Source organism: Alligator mississippiensis, chromosome 7, assembly GCF_030867095.1.
Source record: "Alligator mississippiensis isolate rAllMis1 chromosome 7, rAllMis1, whole genome shotgun sequence".
NCBI classification, from domain to species: domain Eukaryota; kingdom Metazoa; phylum Chordata; order Crocodylia; family Alligatoridae; genus Alligator; species Alligator mississippiensis.
Genome location: NC_081830.1, coordinates 7,102,268 through 7,124,924, shown reverse-complemented (window position 1 = coordinate 7,124,924; position 22,657 = coordinate 7,102,268). Strand labels below are relative to the sequence as shown.

Below are 22,657 nucleotides of genomic sequence, written 5' to 3'. Positions count from 1 at the left end.
GGGCTTCCTGAGTTATTGCTCTTCCCTGCTATCATGGCAACATCATCATTCTAGTTCATTGATATTGCAATTAGGTGAGCTTTTTTATACCTGTGCTCATTTTACCTAGGATGTTCCCAATTTCCCTCTTCCAATGGTTTAGAACTTCTTCCTACTTTCTTGGCTAACTTTATTCATGGAGGGTTGGTCTCCATGTGTTCTTGCACCAACATTATCCTTTACTGTCCAAGACCTTTGATTCTCCTAAGAAAGCTTCACCATTTTTTAGATGTGATAATATCTCTTCTCTAAACCTGTTCCATGTTTCAGTTTATCTTTCTGGAACAGAGTGCCCAGAATTGTGCACCATATTCAAGATGAAGTCTTAGCAGTGTCCTCAACAATGGCATGAGTACTTCTCCATCTTTGCTAGAAATACATTGCCTGCTTCATTCTAGGATTACGCTGGTCTTTCAAAAACGGTTTACAGAACTGACTGTGGATGGGTGTGGATGCCTTTGCTCCTGTGGAAGTATGTTGTGTGGATGAGTTGATTTTTGTTTTGGAGTGTGGTTCATAGTTTGGCAAGTTGTGGGTTTTGATTGTCCCATTTCTATGCTTACAGTAACAGGTCTATGGAAGAAGAGGGGCTAGAACCCAGGTGTCCTGGTCTTTAGTTACTTTTTGGAAGCTGCATCCATGATGTCATCAGAGATGCTGTCTATCTCACAACAAAGGAACTTTTGAGGGGGGCTGTGATCTTGCCTACTGCTAGGGATATGTTTCCATTGAGGATTGAGTTCGAAGTGACTGGGAAACCATTGCTGTTTGCTGCCTTTGGGTAGTGTGGTCAAGGAAGGGTTTGTATTGCCACTGGGATTTTTAAATGACCACAAGACAGTAAGATTTAGTGGGATAAAACCCTTATCCTTCTTTGAAAACTGGAGCCTGTACAGAGGTCACCCTGTGTTCTTGTCTTTTATGCTGCCAGCTTCAGGGTGATAGTTCCCTTCCATATGCTCAAATGCTTTATGAAGTTAAGTAGGAGACTGCTCTAACTGGATGTCTGTCTTGTCCCCAGCTCCTGTCATTGTGGTGTTTGACTCATGGGATTTTGTTGAAGAAGGAGAGGAAAAACTTGACAGTTTCTGGACAGCACTTACTTTCATTGTTCTCTTTCTCCTCAGCCTCTGCTACAGTACTGGTGTCACAATGTTCAAGGTAATAATGGCTTCCTGCACCCACACTTATACTTCATTCTTTCATTCTTCGTGCCAACGAGTAGTACTTTGTAACTAAGAATTAATTTTTGGTCCATTAAGTCACTCATTAAGCTGTGATGAACAGGGATCCTGGTTTTCACTGATAAAAATCATTCCAAATTTTTAGCTATAATGTGCCCCCCCAACCACATTGTTCTGCAATTAAAATTAAATACCACTAAATATGTAAGTGGTGTTTCATTTTAATCATGGAAAAAATATGGATTTGAGGGGTTTTTTTATACCCGAAAATTTGGGATTTTTTTTAATCAGAGAAAAGTAGGACCCCTTGTGATGAACACTCAATCATTGGGCATGCATATATGAGGATAAACAACTGTTGATAATCAATAGTTTTCTATGGTTCCAAAGAAATATTCATCTCTTTGTGGTAATCAACCACTGGTCATTGCTAATTTATTATCTGTTGCTAATATTAATAGTGTCGCAGGGCACCTCGGTACCCCCTGCTCCTAGAGAGGAGAAACTGCCAGGGAGAGAGAGCGAGCCCTGGCCTGACATAACGAGCCCAGCTGAGGGTTGCCTGGGTAACGAGCACAGCTGCGGGTTGCCGGAGCAACTAAGGGGAGCCAGCTGCCTGTAGGAGGCAGGGCCTGGCCCTTATAAAGCCCAGGGCTGAGGCTAGGCTGGCAGTTCTCTGCCAGCAGCTGGAGAGGCAGGAGCTCCCTTGGCCGAGAGATGGGTAGAAGCCCGATGGCCAGTACAGCTCATGAGAGCTCTGAAGGTCGGCGTAATGGTGTTAAGTTATAGCCAGGCGGCTTACTTTGTAGTGGCTAGGTGCCATAGGTTTTAGTTGTAGCCAGGAGGCTTGCAGTATGTGTTTTGGTTGCTTATTACACCGGAGGCTTGGGTGAGGCTGTAGGGGTTGGAGGAGGCCTCATAGGGACCCCAGAGAGAGTGGGGTACCCTAACGCCAAGAGGGCGCAGTGTCCTCATATGGGGACCCTGGTGCCAGTGAAGGCGCAACTGACAGTAAGGAGCGCAACCAGTGGGTTGCGGGTGGGGAACAGAGACCCTGGGTTGTGTGTGGGGTACGTAGACCCCAGCCCCAGAGCGGGGTAGCAATGAGAAGTCCAAGGTGGGCACGGCAAGCCCCAAAGAGGGGGGAGCGCCATATTGGACTATTGAGAAGCCCTAGCGTGGGCACGGCGAGCCCCAAAGAGGGGGAGCGCCATATTGGACTATTGAGAAGCCCTAGCATGGGCACGGCGAGCCCCAAAGAAGGGGAGCGCCATATTGGACTATTGAGAAGCCCTAGCATGGGCACGGCGAGCCCCAAAGAAGGGGAGCGCCATATTGGACTATTGAGAAGCCCTAGCGTGGGCATGGCGAGCCCCAAAGAGGGAGAGCGCCATATTGGGAAGCCCAGGACGGGCGCAGCAGATGCCAGCAAGGGCATCACTTGCGGGGTGCATAGACCCCAGCTCCAAGGAGGGGCGATTACTGAGGAGCCTGAGAGGGTGTAGTAGACCCAGGTGAAGGCTAGCACTGCAGAAAAACCCAGGACAAGGGCAAGGTGCTGCAGTTGTCCCCGGCAAAAGGGGATAGCAGCGCGGTGAGCCTGTACCAGAGAGGGTAATAGTGCGGTGGGCCCAAGAGACCGGTGGCTTGACAGGAAGTCCCAGAGTGGACAAGAGTCCCAGTGAGGGACATTGTGTTAGAGAGAGCCCGGGAAGGGGCACGAGTGTAGACACATACAGGGAAGGCCCAAGAGTGGGCTAGATTATAGAAGAAGGGCCCGGGAAGCGGGCGTGCAGACACACCAACGTCTATTACATTTGTGAGGCTTGGGGCGTGGTATTAGGGATGGTAGGAGCCACGCGCAGCCCATAAGGCTAGGGTGCCTGGGGAGCACCCGTCATACTGGGAGACCACAGGAGTCCAGGAACACACGGGGACAGAGGTCCCGAGTAGCCGTGCCCAGGGAGTTGTAGGCAGCCTCCCGAACCTACTGAACATCGAAGACGTGGCGGGCGAGAATAAGAGGGTGCCTTGGGCCGGCCTTGACACGGAGCGAGGGACCTCGAGGAGATCACGGCCCTCCTGAAGGACCCCGCTGTGACAATAGATAACAGCTATTTCATGTTAATCAAAGTTTTCAGTTAATGAAAAGAAATCAAGGTTGTTGGTTCACTTAATAATCAGTAATTATGTATAGTTAATGTTTAATTAGTAACAATATATTAATCAACAGTTATGTTTAATGCTAAATATGTTGAAATTAGTTTTTAGTTATCAATGATCAGTAAGCACCGATCAGACACTCTTGATAAATATGCAGCATTCAGGCTTATTTTTAATAATCAAGTCCTAGATATATCACTTGGAGTCCAACTCAGTCTGATGTTCAAGAATAGTTTATCAAACATTAATAAACTTTAGTAATAATCAGTGACGATTAATCAATGATAAATGATCAGAGGCTGACCACCAGTGGCCAGCACCTGCAATTATAAATCAATAATAATTTATCAAGGATCGGTGTTAATAATGCTTTGTAATAAGTAATAAAGTATCTTTAGCAATAATAGTTGATCAAAATAAAAGCTCTTACTACTTAAGGGTAGTCATATGGGTTACATGGGGGGGCATCCCTTTGTGTTCACCAGAGATTAGGTGTTCATTACTGATTAACATTGTCAGTACTATAGCGGGAGCACAACCATTTCTGACCCATGATGGTATGGGGAGGTGTCAGAAGCATTTAAGGGCTGAGGTTGTCCTAGTGAGTTTGATACCCCACTTCCAAGTATATTCCAGAGGATAAAAGCCATTCCCCAAGACAGGGCTGGGTCTCTTTTTCTCAATGCCCTACTTTAATGCCACCAGCTGATTTAGTTTGGATGCAAAGTTGGCTGAGTGCCATTCTCCTCCCTGTATTATATGGGAAGCCTGAGTGGCTGGTTACAACCAGCCATTCTCTACTGACCAGCGAGGTGGCAGAGGATCTTCCACTGAAGGTACAAGAATAACAGTCTCACCCTTCTGCTTTCTGCATCTCACAGTTGCAGTAATTGTTGGGACCCAAGCTGTGAAGCAGGTGGATGGCACTCATGAGTCCTCTTCATCATATCTGTCCATATTCCTCCTGTTCATGGCTCCTCCATTTCTCTGGAAACCTGCAGGAAGGGCATCAAGTTCCTCAGCAGCTTGACATGTTTGGCAGTTTACACTGAATATTTTGCAAAGTGCAGACCCAGAAGAAAGAGAGAAGACTCCAACTGTTGATATTTGTGGGGAGCAGCCTACAGATATATGTGAAAGCATGTGTGCATTTATTACATCTCTAAGGGGAAGAGTCTCCATTTTCCTCTAAGTTGCTGGTTTTTGTCCTTACCCAAATCTGTCCCACTTTTCCCCAGAATTGCACTGGGGAGAAGGGAATTCCTTAGCTGCTTTAGTATTATGACTTGGACAGGGCTGCTGTGAGTTATGCCTGGAGTAACCCATGAAAAGGGAACATTTATCTGAAACCCCTTTTCCACTGAAGTCAGTGGAAACAATCCCAAAATAGAGACAGGATACTATCCTTATTTATGACATCCCTTAATTTTCAAGACGTACGTATGAAATAAGAACATCATCTTTTAGGATGTTTCCATGGATTGGGTAGGTTGAATATGCAATAGCTACTCTTACAGTAGAAATCTCCCTAATATAACCTATAGGCTTTAAGATCCCTTGCTTGATATTCTGCTGCTTATACATCCCAGGATTTCCCTCCTTAACTCATAGCATTGCACAGGGAGCTCATGCTTAGCTGTTTATCTGTTGTGAGACCCTGAGTTGCCTTCAGAGCTTCAGCAAAGACCACATTTTTAGGAAGGTGGCCTGTATTTCCTTTAGTATCTCAGGCTTCAGGGCAGTGAGGGTGAAGTCAAGAACCAGCCCTAAAATCTGGAGCAGATTGATTGAACCTCCCTAAGGACAAACATTTCCTGCTTGTCAAAACAGCTGTAATAATGTGTTTCCTCTTTGAGTCATTCTGGGGCAGAAACATTGGCCCTGGTAGGGGCAGATTTGATTATGGGGATTAACAATGAAGCTAAGGTAGATGAGGGAGCTGAATAAAATAACAACCTTTTCAGGCTTAGTGGTAAAAAACAAGATAGATAACATGCTGATCTCTGTGATCACCTTGTGTTCCAGGCAGGGGTGGATCGAGGAGGGGTGCAATGGTGCAGTTGATTCCTGCTCCACCCACATTTTAAAACTACCTGCCTGGGAGGGAAGCTGCATTCTTATTCAGGCAGGGCCTAGAGAGTTAGGTGACCTCATGGCTCATTATCACCTCCCTGATTCCTGCTAATCTCTCTCTGCTCCACAGGTGTGAAATGACCTTCTATCCTTTTTGGCTGTCTTGATGTTCCATTATTCAAACTATAACTTCTTCTGCAATTTTTCTCTCATTTAGCCATTCCTAGCTATATATTTCTTTTATTTCACAGCCCTGCAGACTATTCTATTCTAGCGAAAAACCTTAACTCAGATGTGGTAATATTAACTCAGGTGTAGAAATGACTGACAGTGACGTATTGGAAGCACTGTCAACATGCTCAAGAAGACTAGATTTTGTTGGATGACAGAGGCACATTTAATTATAATAACTATGGAACTAATAAAACAATATCTTTTGAGTATTTTTGCCTAGTTTGTTTTTTTTAAAAACATTACATGTGATCTAGCACATTCCAATAAAGTTATATTTGTTTTTGCTTTGATATTAACCTGAATAATGTAGGGCTATATCCCTATCACATTAGCAATGCTTCTAGTTTCTGTTTAACTGGATAAAAATATGTTATACTTTATGTGATGATGTACCACACCATCTACAACCCCTTTTTGAAAATCCTAGATCCGTCCATGGTTCCCATATTTCATCCAGGGGACTCCTATTATTGTTCATTTTCACAGCTCTCCCTTCATTCAAACACAAAAATAACCATTATAATTATTGGGTCAAAAATGAGGCACTAGATCCCCAACAGCATTTCCATGGGGAAAAAAGGAATAGAAGATACAGGAGTCATAAGTTCTGGCTGTAACCATCAGGCATCACTCCATTTACCAGAGGCTGGGATAGAACACTGGCATGCTGGGGCACCTGTACACACCACAGGATTTAATCCTCATGAAAGTAAATAGGTTTATAGAATTTAACCTTGTTTATTTTGGAGCGTTGGATCAGTGTTTGCACACACTAGATTTTTGAACAAATTAAGCCTGGTCCCCAGCTGGTGGCGTAGGAGAGCGGGCTGGTTCAGTGCTGCCCACCCGGCCCGGGGCCCCCTACCCCATGCCCTGCCATGCAGCTGTAGAAGCAGGGAGCTGGCAAACGGCACAAGAAAAAAAAACCGTGGAAGCAATTCAAAAGCAAAAGCAATGTGAAGGGGTAAACTACAAAAAAGTTACAATACCATCTGGTGGACAAAGAAGCTCATTACATGTCTTTGAGTGCCTTTGTGTTTGCATGCAATGAATCCGTGGATACAGCACTTTAATTCGTGGCAAGCCAAACTAAACTATATCTGAGGAGTTTTACTTCAGTGTTCCAGAAAGAGTTTTAAAGCATCCAGAAAACCCACTCATGCAAACAGTCGTGCTGTTGCAGTGCAAGAAAGGGCAAGATCGAACTTTAGCCCCTCCTTTTTTTTTTATGCAGAGGGTAGTAGTTATTTCATCAAAAATATTAAAATACAGCTGATCCAAAGGAGGGTTCAGTAGGAACTTAATTGTGCCAAGACTTGGTGGAGATCTTTGATGGCAGAGGGCCGTAAATCTAGCAGATCAAGCAATACTGTATCAAGATCCAACCGAGGGAAACTGATGGTTGGAGGTGAGACTTTCTGCCAGTGAACTAGTATCTAGAACAGCTTCCCATAAGAAGATGTGAATTTTCCATTGCTCACAGTCTTCAGATAAAGCCTTGGAGTCTTTCTCTATATAGTAAGCTCCAGTTCAAACATCAGGTATGAGGTTCTCAGGGTATTTTACATGGTGGAGGAGAAAAATGCCTCAGTGCAGGACTTACTGTGTGAAATCCTCCAGCCTGCTTAATTAATCTAGAGGTCAGGCTAATTGACCTTATGGATCCCTTTTGGCTTTAATCTGTCAGAGCCTCCAAGGCTGAGTAAATGACTCTAGTTCAGTGATTCTCAACTTTTTCAGGTTTGAGGTACCCCCTCAACAGATGCAACAGGTAACCCTTGGAAAATGCCAAATTTTGGTTTTCATTTGCTTTTGGACTACAGAAAAATAATAGAGCAATTCTTTGGTTGCAAAGAACTCAGAAAGACCACAATGGGGTGGGATGCTTTTAACATTAAACAGTGTTAACTTTGTGTGGAACCCCATGGCATCCTTGAAAGGATCTCATGGCACCCCAGGGTGCTGTGGCACCATGGTTGAGAATCAGTGCGCTAGCTGTTTCTGTGAAGTGCCTACAAGAGTCAGTGAATAACAACATTAGGGAGTCCCAAAGAATATGTTGTCATGTCAGCAAGATGTATTTCAACACAGAGAATATGTACAAGATGAGAAATATAAACATCCAGTGAAACACCATCATATGCAATTTGATTACACCTGCTCCTTCAGGCAGCACATCTTGCTATATTTTATACTGGTAAATATTGCATTTGCATAAAGGGGATACAGCCAGGAGATGTGGAAAAACGGGATTGTGCTAAGATGCCTTTAAGCAACAGTGCATGAGTCCAGTTACATTTGTAAAATGTCCAAGGGTATTTCAGAAGCAGATCAATCAAGACACCATGCTGAGAAAAGTGGAGAACATTCCTTCAAAAGAAATTGCCCTGTTGGCTCTCCTTTTGCAGGAACAATGAAGGCTGCTGGGTTTATTTCACCTGAGATAGGAAAAAAAAGATACTTAGTACCACAGTGGAGAAAAGTTTCTCCCATTCACTGAAGATCACAGACCTCCACCTCTTAGTTTCATGCCATCACATGACAAATTCTCATCACTGAAGATCTCATAATCTATCTGTGGAAGAAAGAAAAAGCTGGAGGGGGGAAAAGCAGAGAGAGAGGAACTGACCTGGTCAACAGCGGTAAAAGAGGAATAGACTTCAACTATCCAGGGGTTCAAGCCTAGTAATGAAGGACTCATTTTTAAAATATGTTTGACTGCCCACATACTGCTTGAAATCTGATCTGAGCCCCAACTCCATGGTACCTACTACATCATGGTACCACATGCAGCACTTTACTGAGATTGGGTTAAACTGGATGTCACGGGATAGTACTGAATGGAGAGGACATACCTCACAACCAAGGCATACCTGAATTGCACTGTGGGAAAGAGTCTGCCTGTATGTCCAGCCAGGAGAATGAGCACATGAGGAACCCAAACTACAGCTCCCATGAGACACCACAGGAGCATTTCAGATTCAAATTTTGGGGGGTTTTGAACCTTTTCTTTTATCAAATGTCAACATTTGCTGTGAGAACTGATAACAGTTCTCCTAAAGATAATTAAACCAAAAGACAAAACTTAAATCTAACAGCCAGTTTGAAAAAAACCCAGAAACCTCACAGGCAGCCCTTCATTTTCCATGTGCATCTATTGAAATGTTCTCATGAAGACACCCAGAGAAACTTAAAACGAGAATCTCCTTCTGAGAAGACCTGCCATCACAGGTGGTTTGGTTTTGGGTTCTCTTTCCTTCTTTCTGCTTTCTATGTTTTTTTTAACTAGCTTAACAAACACCTCAGCATCATCTAGATGTGTCTGATGATCCTCCTATTTTCCCATTGCTTTCTTGGTAGACCTTTTTTGAATCTATCTACATAACTGATATCCCATCACAAATATTTTGGGTCATTACTAATCTGGATGTGGGATTTGTGACGGAAGAAAATGGAGAAAGGTTCCATCTCTTACTCTATTCTTTGATGCTCCTGAATCATGTGAATAGTCCCTCAATGAAACTATGTTAGATAAGAGCAAGCACTGTAGAATCTAAAGTCATGTTTCCCATTACTAGCACATTTATCTTCGTATCTACTGAATCATCTGCTTTAAGAACCGGACTATTGTTGGCTGTTTCTTTCACAGCTAGCCTGAGGGTCTATTCTTATGAGACTGCCCATGAAGAGTGAGACAGCTAGGTAGATTTCATAGACATTAGGGCTGGAAGAGACCTCGGAAGATCATCGAGTCCAGCCCCCTGCCCCAGGGGCAGGAAGTCAGCAGGGGTCAGAGGATCCCAGCAACATAAACATCCAAATTTCTCTTGAAGGCATTCAACGTAGGTGCTTGAATACCTCTGGTGGCAGACTATTCCAGACCTTTGGGACTTGGACAGTGAAGAAATTCTTCCTTATGTCCAGCCTGAAATGGTCTTGCAGGAGTTTATAACCATTCGACCTTGTCATCCCTTGGGACTCTCTGGTGAACAATCGTTCCCCCAGATCCTGGTAGGCTGAACTGATATAATATCATCTTGATAACCCTTGGTTTTAGGAATGGACTTTTTTCCTTGCCTTTTTTTAAATACAAAATGTTGAATCAACTGATCAGAAGGCAGTGGGTGGGTTATGCTGTACATCTACCTGCCAAACTGTCCAAATGGAGGATCTCTATGGAAACACATGTGCATTGTTCTTTCAGAAAGGAATGAAATTATGACCTCATATTTCAATTCTTCTTGCAAGAGTAAAAATAACAGCTGATAAGTGGTCTCATTGCCATGTGTATGCCACACATTTGTCAAGTCTCCCTCAAGAGAAGCAGTAAAAGGTTGGATGGAGTTTGTGCTGGAAGAAGAACCAGAACCTAAAGAACCATGGCAGGGATTGTGACCTCTCCTCTCCATTACAATCCTGGGATGAGGGAGAATGATAGCAAGGGCTAGGTGGTTGGGTGGTTGAGGGAAGGAATAGTGGTTAGTAGCAGGTGTTGGCAGTATCAGACAGCACCAGAGACACATTGACCAGGGTCGGTTTACCTGTGGACTTGTCGATGGTCTTCTGAGCCACCTGCACGGGCAGCTTCTGGTGTCCCACAAGGCATGTGTAGGTGTTGCCGGCATTCCACACCTGTTCCCTGATGGTCAGGGTGCTGTAGGTGAAGTAGAGCTCTGGTTCCTGGTACTCGAGGGTAGGCTTGCAGTGATGTAACTGGAGGCATTGATTGGCTCACTGTTCTGCAGCCAGCGGACAACAAGGTCAGGTGGGTTGAAGCCCTTCACCAGGCAAGTGACTGTGGCAGCTTCATGGAGGGCCAGTTGCTCAGAGGGAGGGGAGAAGACATAGATAGATGGAGCATGGCTGCTGGCTTCTGCATGGGGAAGAGAGAGATGGAGAGGGCCATGAATAGACAGCTTTGGTGGCGGACACTTTTGGGGTTGTTAATCTGACAATGAGCTACCAGTTGCTGAAGCCAATTAAGAGACCAACTGTGGAGTGATGCCAAGGAAATGGATAAGGGGTGTCATGTACCAGGCTGTTTGAGCAGGGTCTTTTCCATTGGGAAGACAAGCTCTGGGTGGGTCACTTTACAGGTGTAGGTTTCTTCCTTGTCCCACTCCTCTGCACATACACTGGCTGTGGCATCCACACTGTACCGGCCATTATTTTGCAGAACACGTGGATGAAGAGTGGTTTCCAGCTCTTGGCCATTCTGTCTCCACCATGTCACAGCAAGCCCATCTGCAGTGGGCAAGTTAATGACCCTGCAGGTCAGCTTGGCTGATTTGCTGAGGTAGGTTTCAGCAAAGGAAGGCGGGATAACTTAGACAGCAATATCGTCAGAGATACAAGATACTGGGAGGTAGAGAAAGATGAGTGAGACCCCTCATTTTCCCGAGGGAAATTTTATAAATGACTTTTGTTTTAATGAATACAAGTGGTCATATTATCAAGGCATTGGCCTTTCCAGAAGTGGTGGGGTTGGCATCAGCTGAGTGAGCCAGATAATTCACTGCATTATGCATGGAGGGACACATATTAATGTACACATTCCTCACTTTTTGCCATTAATTGTTCTTTATCTTTTCTCTGACATTGTGAAATAGTGCTTTTGCCCACCCCAGAACTTATTGCATCTCAGTGTGGGAGGAGTGATCCCTATATTTTTTTCAGCCATCGTTTCACCTCAGTCTTCTCATTCCCTGCGTAGTTCACCTATTTCTTAAATGAAATGTAATCTCCTCTTGTTACAGGGCAAAATTTGCCTTGTCTTCATGTTTGCTTATAAGTTGAACCGGGCACCTAGTATAGGCCTATGGGATGGGTCAGGGACATTTCAAAAGGGAAGGAGAGAAGCCTTGAGAGTCTGAACTTACTGCCACATGAGATGGATTTGCTTATGTTTTTCATGTCACTGAATTCATGCTGTCAGCCATGCAGGAGTAAACAATATTGGCATTCCAGTCCACCTCGGTGACAATCAGCTGGCTGGTGATGAAGTACCCCTCATCGCCATCATAGACGGGGCCCAAAGTGGTGAATCCAGATGGCAGCAAATTCCCATTCTTCAGGGCAATGTCTGAGCGGTGAAGATCTTTAACTTGGCAGGTGATGGTTGAATTTCTGTATGGGGTATCAAAGTCCTCATTGGCTGCAGGGTGGATGGTGAGGGCAGGGTGTGCACATGAGCCAGAAACAAGGGGTCAGGATGTGAGTGTGGTACCTACAATTGAGAATGAATGTGCCCAACTGATGCTACATGTAATTGGTTATAGGTGCATCTGTGTCTGTCATTATGCCTGTTGGCGTCTGTGATCAGTGTCTACTAAACTTAGTGCCCAAATCACATCTCATTATATCATGGCTGTTAGTCTGGTTTGGATACTTCTCTCTATAAACCCTAGCTGCAATCACAAAGCCAGTTCCCATGTCTTCTAAGTGTATGATTTCTAGTAGAATGCCCGGGCACAAGGAAGCTATTAATATTGCTATATTAAATAATTAAAATTAGGTAGGGTCAAAATTAATTTCCAGAACTGAAAATGTAACCCAGATGTCCTGATTCCCAGCATGCTTTGTTCTAACCCACTTGACGTCCACTTCCATCAATGAGTATTACCTTCTAAACTCACATGCTCCATCTCACTAAGACTGACTTCCCAGAGCTAGGGAGAGCTTCTGCCAGAGCCTTTGGATTTATTCTTTTTTTTTACATCTACATCTGTTGCAACCTTTCTAATGGTTCTCACCCAAGAGGATCTATATGTTACCATTTCAAAGGCCTTCAGGTATCTAGAATAACATGCATATGATTTTGTATATAATCAAGAAGAAAAGCACCACTCTACTTATGGTAGATCCGAGGTGGCACTCTTATTGTTTTTTTTCCTTGAGAGTGATTGGCCACACAATGCAAAGGTTGCTGTACTGGCCAGTTGGCAGCACTAACTGATATCTGGGTGGCAACAGTGAAGGTTCCAGCATTTGTCCAGACCGCGGGGAAATTCCTTATGTCTTCATTGATGCTGTTGTTTTGTTTATTGCTCCAAGAGAAAGTAACCGAGTCGGGAAAGAAATTCAGAGTCAAACAGCCCACAGTTTTGGGGTCTTGGATGGTGTCGGTGCCACAAGATAAGACAAGTAAGAAGAGAGTTGGAGCAGTTGGAGATGCTGTTGAGAAGAAAAAGAAAGGGAAGAGGTGTGCAAGAGTGAGGGGAGAAGAGACATTAAATCAAAAAACATTGTAAGAGCTATACATAAGAACTGCTATTTACTGGGTCAGACAATAGGTCCATCTTCCCAGGGTCCTGTGTCACATTGTAGGAGAGAGTGGATGCGGAAAGGGCAAGCAAACAGGATATGACCAGGATTTTTTCCACTGTTCCTCTCTCATTTGCAGCATTTAAGGTCTAGGAAGTTCTGATTCAGTAACTTCCAGTAGTTACTACTCCCATGCTCCATGTAGGGAGGCTTCCAAAAGAGAGTCACTGTTAGGTTAGGAAAAGAAGACAATGGCAGCATCTCCTCTATAGGCATGGGTACTTCTTTGTACGGATCCCAATCCCTTGAATACCTAGCTCGCTTCTCCTGGGATATATATTGTTATAGGCATGAACTTGAGCCATTCATCTTACAAACGACTTAGTTTGTCCTCTTGCAGCAGTCTAGCCTGTCCTTAGAAGCTTCCCTGTAGCCTGGCTCTTCTCTGCCATGTGTTCAGAAATCACCCAAGCACTCCAGGACATAACACAGGAAGGCAACTATCAACTCTTCTGCACTTATTTCCTGTCTCTGCTACTCATAATTGGAGCCAAGCACAGAACGTGAGAAAAGGAGTGGGTGTGATTCCTAGAAGGACTCCATTTACATTTTCTGTTCCTTTTCTTCTAGGAATCTGCCAGGCACTTGTCTCTCTTTGTGTAGTCCTGCTGCATCCAGGCAATGGAGACAGGGACAACTATCTTTTGCAGCTGGGAGAAGCCAAGTGGGAGGCTTTATCTCAAACTATAACAGAGGTGTAGACCTACCCTTGATGGTCTGTGGGCCCTATAGGATGCAAGTCCCATCAGATGAATTTAGCAAAGACCAGCAGTGACCCCACCTTGCTTCCTCTGCCCATTAAAGCAATGCAAATGTTCGATGCCGTTAATTAGGTATCTACCAATGGAAGATCCACTTCCATCTTTCCCCTTCAAGAGTTTGGCAGGGTCAGTCCCAATAAATAGCCAATCAGTGCTGGTATCACACTGCTCAGGTAAGCCAGGCTGTGCAAATGGGCTGGCTCGGGCTCAGCTCCCAGCTCCATGACACGTGGGTCTGAGCCCCTGCCGGGTCCCAAGCGTGAGCAGCTGGCCCAGCAGTCCTCTCCCTGCCTGTCCTACCCAGGGGCTGCTTGGAGCCACAGGTGGCTTGTCCTGGCAAGTGCCCATCAGGCGTGACTGCCCATGATCAGCACCTGTCCCACCGCTCCGCCAGGGACCCGCAGCTCCCAGCTCCCTGCAGCTTTGGTGCAAGTCCCTGGCCACTGCCCCTGCCCCTGCTGCCCCACAGCATCTAATATAGGTGGAAGGTAACCAAGCAGAGCATAACTCGCCACTCGCACGCAACATCTGTCATGAGCGCGGCGAGCACTCCTGGCCGTGCGGTGCTGCTGGCCCTGGCCCCCCAAGTGCTGCAGCTGGGGCGCTGGCGGCCGGGACCCACAGCCCCAGCAGAGGCCTGTGCAGCCTCCTCGCACCGTACCTCCAGTCGCAGCCCCGCAGATGGATGTGCCTGTGTGCAGCCACAGGCCCTGCCATGCTCCAGGTAAGTCAAACACGGAGAGACTGGGCGCAGCCAGGGGAGGCAGTGCAGGGAGTAAGCGAGGCTTGACGGCTGGGGCTCGCAGGAGCTGCCTGGGGCGGGCTCGTGCAAGAGGCCGAGGGCAGGCAGTGCCTGTGCCCACCCCGGAGCCTGACTCGCCTCCCAGGCTGCCTGACCTGGACGTAGCACTTCACCACATCTCCCCAAAGTCAGGGTAGATGTACGCCTGATAGACTGGAGGCCTGGGATCACGGCTCTGCTCCAGGTCAGGTCAGTCTAAGTTTCAGCAGCCGAGCTGTCTGCCATGCTGCTGGGCTCCTGGGTGATATGCTCCTGCCTGCTCTCACCTAGCTGGACCCATTCCCCTGACGGGAAGTGAAAAATGGAGGTTCGTACCCAGGACTAAAACCAACAGTCAGGCTGGGGCTGTAACTACTGTGCTTTTTGCGGCTCTCACCCGGGGGCACTTAGTGCCTACAAGGAGGAACCCGCTCAACAGAAGACATATATTAGCCAGTGTTTCCAGGAGCCTGGGCGGGTGGCGTGTTTTCGGGGCTAAGTCCCATGCTGCTCCGTCAGCAAGACGGTCAAGTCCTGATACGGGAACGGTGGGTCTTTGGGTGCGAGCAGTGCAACTGCTCATCTTGACTAACACGGGGCCCATGCAAAGACACCAAAGCCCCCAGTCTTTAACGCTCTCGTTCCACCTCAGAGGCACCAAGTCAAGGGGCGCAGCCCAGAGCTCCCTGTGTAGAGGTGTTTGCTATCCTGGAGGGCGGAGCACTGGCCTACAGTCTCAGTGTCCTGGGTTTGAATCCTGTCCTTGGTTGGTAAGGTGGTTTCCTGGGTGACTTCTCTGCTCTTGTGGCCTCCTCCCTCTTTCATTGCTGTGGCTGGAGGCACCGGGTCAAGAGGCGCACCCGACAGCTTCCCCTTCAGCAGAGCTTGCTGGCCTTGTGGGGAGAGTCTCTCTCTAGAGACTTGGTGTCAGGGTTTCAAATCCTCTCCTGGCACTGTGAGTAAGTACCCTTAATAAACTGGTTTCTGGGAGAAGTTCTTTACTCCTGGGACCCCAACTCTTTCAGTGCTGTGCCCAGAGCCACCGAGATAAGAGGCACACCCGAGAGGTACCTGAAAAGCAAAGCTAGGTGGCCTTGTGGGTAAGGTGCTGCTTTGAAACTGGGAATCATAGGTTCAAATCCCACCCTGGCACTGTGAGTAAGTACCAATAAGAAGCTGGTCTCTAGAAGAAGTTCTTTACTTCTGGGGCCCTGACTCTTTCATTGCTGGGCCCAGAGGTGTTGAGATAAGAGGCGCACCCGACAGATCACTGAGGAAGAAAGCTTGCTGGAATTGTGGGGAGAGCTCTTATCTGGAAACTGGGAATCAAGGGTTCAAATCCCATCCTGGCACTGTGAGTAAGTACTGTTAGTAAGCTGGTCTCCAGGAGAAGTTATTTACTCCTGGGGCCCCTGACTCTTTCATTGCTGTGGCCAGAGGCATCGACATAAGAGGCGCACCCGAGAGGTCTCCAGGAAGGAGAGCTTGCTGGCCTTGTGGGTGAGGCGCTGCCTTGAGACACTGGTGGCATAGGTTCTAGTCCTGTGTGTGTCTGGGCTGGTGAGTGATCCTGAGTGAGCCCAAGACCCATGGCCTGGGTCCCCCCCTAGCTGTGCTGTTTGAGCGCACAGCAGCTGGGGTTGGCTCCATGCTGCTGCTCAGCATGACTTTGTTGTTGCAGGACCTTTTGGAGGTCACGGAGAGGTCGCCCGGGGGCGTCCAGTTTTGGCACTCCAAATGTACATGTACAGTGTATAGTCGTCCAGGTGAATGTAGAAGTCCATGTCTCTGTTACTGATTATGTGTATGCCTTTTAGTCACTGGGAGGCTCAAAACCAGACACTATGTTCACCTGGATGACTGTACACTGTACATGTACATTTGGAGTGCCAAAACCGGACGCCCCCAGACCCGGGCGACCTCTCCGTGACCTCCAAAAGGTCCTGCAACAACAAAGTCATGTTGAGAAGCAGCATGGAGCCAACCCCAGCTGCTGTGCGCTCAAACAGCACAGCTAGGGGGGAACCCAGGCCATGGGTCTTGGGCTCACTCAGGATCACTCACCAGCCCAGACACACACAGGACTAGAACCTATGCCACCAGTGTCTCAAGGCAGCGCCTCACCCACAAGGCCAGCAAGCTCTCCTTCCTGGAGACCTCTCGGGTGCGCCTCTTATGTCGATGCCTCTGGCCACAGCAATGAAAGAGTCAGGGGCCCCAGGAGTAAATAACTTCTCCTGGAGACCAGCTTATTCACAGTGCCAGGATGGGATTTGAACCCATTACTCCCACTCTGTAGACAAGCACTCTACCACAAGGCCAGCAAGCTTTCTTTCTCAGGACCCTGTCGGGTGCACCTCTTATCTCAATGCCTCTGGGCACAGCAATGAAAGAGTCAGGGCCCCAGGAGTAAGGATCTTCTCCCAGAGACCAGCTTACTCACAGTGCCAGAATGGGATTTGAACCCATGAATCCCAGTTTCTAGAAAAAGCACTCACCCCACAAGGCCAGCAAGCTTTTCTTTCAAGATTCTGCCAGGTGTGCCTCTTGACTCGGTGCCTCTGGCCACAGCAATGAAAGAGTCGGGGGCCCCGGGAGTAAAAAGCTCAGCCCAGAGACCAGTTTATTAAGAGTACTTGCTCACAGTGCCAAGGTGGGATTTGATCCCCTGACACCAAGCCTCTAAGCCAGCACTCTCCCCACCAGGCTAGCAAGCTCTCCTGGGAAACAGGCTGTCGGCTGCGCCTGTTGACCTGGTGCCTCTGGCCACAGCAATTAAAGGGACAGCAGGCTGACCGCATTGTAGTACTCACAGTGCCAGGGGGCCAGGGCTTGGGCAGAGGTGCAAGTACAGCCAAATCAGGTGGAGAGAGAGAGAGAGAGAGAGAGTGAGAGAGAGCACGCGCGCAATATAGAGATAGAGATAATAAAAAAACCCTGCACTATCACTGTGACACAGGAGGGAGACAGCTGGAGAGACCGAGGGTGCGCCACAGGCCTTGGGCCCCGGCCCTCCCAGGGAGCTGGTTAAATAGGGGGGTGTGTTGCTGTATTAATGCAGACCCTAGGACCATGTTAGACTCCTTTCAGACTTCCCTTGCTTTACTTAACCAAGGGAGCATCACTGCACCCGCGTGAAACAGGGACCTGTTACATAACACCTGGTGCGTGGAAGTGGGGTGCAGATTGAGAGGCAGGGGCAGAGCCACAACAAAAAGGGACCTTGGGCATGTAAAGTGGGGCTTAGGTCGCCAGCCGGGAGCCTGAGTCCAATACTGTTACCCGAAAACCCTGACTCAGCTGCTGCCCAACCCTGGAGGTGACCAGACATCAGGGCCTCCTCTATCTTGGACCTTAAGGCTTCCCCGATGGCAACAACTGCGTCTCAGTGAAGGCTGAAAAGTTTCCCAATCTTACCCGATCAGCAGCCAGGCGCCCAACTCCCCTAAACCCGTCAGCATTCAGAAGATACGCCTATCTCCCCAGCCAGCCCCACCACCCCTGTGGAGCAGCGCCAGCTCACGCCGCCCCGCACCTCTTCTCCGGCCCGTGTGTCCACAGGACAAAAAGGCCACAACGTCAGGCTCCCATCACAGAAGCTACAGAGCCCAAAGGGCTAAATGAGGCCTCCTCCCCGCAGGCCAGAAGGGGTGGGGGTGCAGCCTTGCTTACAGGGTGCCGGGGGAGGCCGTCTCAATAGTGCCAGGTGCAGCAGAGCAGAGGAGCAGAGCCCTGGACCTGAGTTCATAGATTCATAGATTCATAGATGTTAGGGTCGGAAGGGACCTCAGTAGATCATCGAGTCCGACCCCCTGCATAGGAAGGAAAGAGTGCTGGGTCTAGATGACCCCAGCTAGATACTCATCTAACCTCCTCTTGAAGACCCCCAGGGTAGGGGAGAGCACCACCTCCCTTGGGAGCCCGTTCCAGACCTTGGCCACTCCAACTGTAAAGAAGTTCTTCCTAATGTCTAGTCTAAATCTGCTCTCTGCTAGCTTGTGGCCATTATTTCTTGTAACCCCCGGGGGCACCTTGGTGAATAAATACTCACCAATTCCCTTCTGCGCTCCCGTGATGAACTTATAGGCAGCCACAAGGTTGCCTCTCAACCTTCTCTTGCGGAGGCTGAAAAGGTCCAGTTTCTCTAGTCTCTCCTCGTAGGGCTTGGTCTCCAGGCCCTTGACCATACAAGTTGCCCTTCTCTGGACCCTCTCCAGGTTATCCGCATCCTTCTTGAAGTGTGGCGCCCAGAATTGCACGCAGTACTCCAACTGCGGTCTGACCAGTGCCCGATAGAGGGGAAGTATCACCTCCTTGGACCTATTCGTCATGCATCTGCTGATGCACGATAAAGTGCCATTGGCTTTCCTGATGGCTTCGTCACGCTGCCGGCTCATGTTCATCTTGGAGTCCACTAGGACTCCAAGATCCCTTTCCACTTCCGTTCCACCCAGCAGGTCATTCCCTAGGCTGTAGGTGTGCTGGACATTTTTCCTCCCTAGGTGCAGCACTTTGCATTTCTCCTTGTTGAACTGCATTCTGTTGTTTTCTGCCCACTTGTCCAACCTGTCCAGGTCTGCCTGCAGCTGTTCCCTGCCCTCCGGCATGTCCACTTCTCCCCATAGCTTTGTGTCATCTGCAAACTTGGACAGAGTACACTTCACTCCCTCGTCCAAGTCGCTGATGAAGACATTAAAGAGTATCGGTCCAAGGACCGAGCCCTGCGGGATCCCACTACCCACACCCTTCCAGGTCGATACCGACCCATCCACCACGACTCTCTGGGTGCGACCCTCCAGCCAATTCGCCACCCACCGGACTGTGTAGTCATCCACGTCACAGCCTCTTAACTTGTTCACCAGTATGGGTGGGATACCGTATCGAAGGCCTTCCTGAAGTCTAAGTATACGACATCCACCCCTCCTCCTGTGTCCAGGCGTTTCGTAACCTGGTCATAAAAAGAGACTAGATTGGTCAGGCACGATCTGCCTGCCACGAACCCGTGCTGCTTTCCCCTCAGCATAATTTGTCCTGCCGGGCTCTCGCAAATGTGAGCCTTGATAATTTTTTCAAAGACTTTGCCAAGGATGGAGGTGAGACTGACCGGCCTATAGTTGCCCGGGCCCTCCTTCCTCCCCTTCTTGAAAATGGGGACCACATTGGCCCTTTTCCTGTCCTCCGGGACTTGGCCCATGCGCCACGAGCGTTCAAATATTCCCGCCAGTGGCTCTGCAATGATGTCGGCCAGTGCCTTCAGCACCCTCGGATGGAGCCCATCCGGGCCTGCCGACTTAAAGGTACCCAGTTCTTCCAAGTGACTCTGCACCATCTCAGGGTCTACGCATGGCAGTCTGGCACCTTGCTGCTGCCTCTACAACCCCAGTGAGAGACTTGTCGTGCCCCTCGCTTAGGGACACTGAGGCAAAGAACTCTTTGAGGAGTTCAGCCTTGTCCCCCCTGTCCGTCACCAATTGCTTCTGCCCATTTAGCAGGGGTCCTATTCCTCCCTGGGCCTTCCTTTTACTCCTTATATATCTAAAAAACAATTTCTTGTTGTCTTTTACTTGGGTTGCCATCCTCAGCTCCATGGTAGCTTTGGCCCATCTAACTGCCTCCCTACAAGCACGAGCAGAGGAGGTATATTCGTCTTTGGTGATCTCTCCCTGTTTCCATTTTTTATGTGCTCCCCTTTTGGCCCTTAGGCTGCCCTGGATTTCTCTGGTCAGCCAGGGAAGCCTCCTGTTTTCCTCTACAGCTTCTGGGAGATCAATGTTTCCCATTAATAATGCCATGGGTCTTCTTAGCCCATCAGCTCTTGGCTGCCAACCTAACATTGCAGCTCACTGACATCTCAGCCTGGCATTTCCCTCCAGCCCTGCTGGTGCCCCTCAGTCCCAAATTGCAGTCCCTGATAGCTCTGCTTGGACTGCTACTGCAGGTTGCTGGAGTCTACAGACCTACCACTTTCCCTACTGTGTCTTCCCCATGCCGCATAGGTTTGCTGGTGCCCTTTAGTCCTGCCTTCCACCTTTTCTGCTATCCTAATTCCATTTTCTGCTCTGCATTAGCTTTACAAAGCTTTGGTTCTATTCCCACCTATGTAAAGGCACCAGAGTTACATAGCTGTCCTGATGCCATTCAGTCATGACCTACATCCTGTGCTATGCCACCTCTGGGTTCCCTCTGTTCCACTAATGCCTTCTCTGAAATCCTGACCCCAACCGCCCTGGTTCCTCTTCAATTCCCAGCCCACAGCAGCCTATTCTCCAGCCCCTGACCCCCCTCCCAACCTGGCTCCGCCTATACCCCTCAGGGCTGTACTTTGCTATTCCAGATCTGAGCTTTTTTAGCTCAGCTGGTGGTCCCCAAACTCAATGGCAGGCTTTTGCTAGCCCATGACTGGGCTTTGCTCATAGCATTGCTATTCCTCTGCTCCTCAGATCACTGCCCCTGTGATCCCCTCTCTCAGCATCTCTGCTGGTGTTCCTCAGTCCTGTCCCACAGTCCCTGGCTATCCCAGTTCTGGACTCCCCACCCAGCCCTGCTTATGTCTCTTACTCCCACTTAATAGGCTCCTCCTATCCTAGACCTGCACTCCTTGCCAAGAGGTCTGCTGGTGGCCACGTCTCCTGACCCACAGCCTTCCACTTTCACAGCCCTGGACTCACAGAAGAGTGCCTGCTCCCCCTACCTCATGCCTAGGTGCAATGACAAAGATGCTCCACCCTTCAATTAGCCCTTGAAAGAGCAAGGAAGCTGCCAGTCTTGTACTTTCCCTTCCCCATCTGAGAGAGGTAATGATAAGAGCAATAATGCATGTTCAGCCTCTTCCCAGTGCTGTGTTATAACAAGGGGGATATCCTTCTCCCTGCATAGGGTAGAAAAGAACCCAGGAGTCCTGGCATCTAGATATCCCCAGCCTAATATAAAACACCTCATTTCCCTCCCAGAGCTGGGGACAACCCTTGATGTCCCCTTCCCATCTCTAGTTACAGTTCTCTCCCTACAGGCCAGCTGCTCTGTTAGAAACCTTCATAATCACATAACAGAAAGTATTCATGGGACTCACCAAAGTGTTGTTCATGGTGGGCCAAAACCACGAGCTGTAGACAGAGGGGTCATTACAGGAATCCAGCCCCGGCTTGGGCTTTTTGTGCATTTTGTTTGAGGCAACTTTGCTTGTTTGAGGCTGGGAGGGATTTGCTTCTTCCAATGGTTATAGAAGGAAGGTGTTTCTGCAACCATAGATGACATCCCACTGGACAAGTCTTCTGTTGAAACTAGTGAAAAGACATGAAGAATTTGATGGTTGGGTGAGCGCAGAGGTTAAACTGGGGTGAAAAACACCCTTGACGTGACTTGTGCTCATCTATACTTCCCCTTTTCATCCTGTTCTGTTTGTCTGGTGTTTGCCACAAAGTCTGTCAAGGAAGTCTCAGATCTCAGAGGATATCGTATCTGGGGGGAATTGGGTATGTAATCTTCCCTGGGGAAGGAGCAAACTCTGGTGTCTTTACACAGGTGGGAATAGAACCAAAGACAACTTCTCATTAGACAACTTAGAGGGTCCCCCACTGCCCTTGCTGAATCAGAACCCAGGTGTCTTGTCTTCCAGCTCCAGTACACCTTACACTGCTCATTTAGATGGTCATAGGATCCAAGAGCCCTAGCTCCCAAGGACCCCATTTACTACATTTACTAACACATGAAAACCCAGGCTCCTCCGAGTTTCAAGGATAGAACCATGGAGCCCTGACCCCCATCCCCTCTCTGTTGTAACTCTCTAGACCTCTGACCACTCTCTGATAATAAAAGATGGGATAGAATGGAAATGTGCTTAGAAGAAATATGGCCCAAAATGGAGGCACAGAGCCTGATCTATTCTTAGTCAAGGAAAGCTAATCAATCTAAGAGGAAAGCTACCAGTTCTTAATGGGAGGGAGAATCATTGTGATCAGGAAGGGCTGAGGGAGAAGGATGTTGTCTTAGAGATGGCTTTCCAGAGGGAAATAGTTGTTGAGAGGGCCCTTAGAACATGTTTTATTTAGGCCATGGTAAGCATTAGCAAAAGCTATAGTGTGTTCTTAACAGTCACATGG

General features: G+C 48.1%; 1 pseudogene; it reads right to left on the bottom strand.

Moving 5' to 3' along the window:
• Positions 1–6,911: 6,911 nt before the first annotated feature.
• The window catches only part of LOC132251466 (Ig mu chain C region-like), a 28,871-nt pseudogene continuing 13,125 nt past the window's right edge, over positions 6,912–22,657 (bottom strand).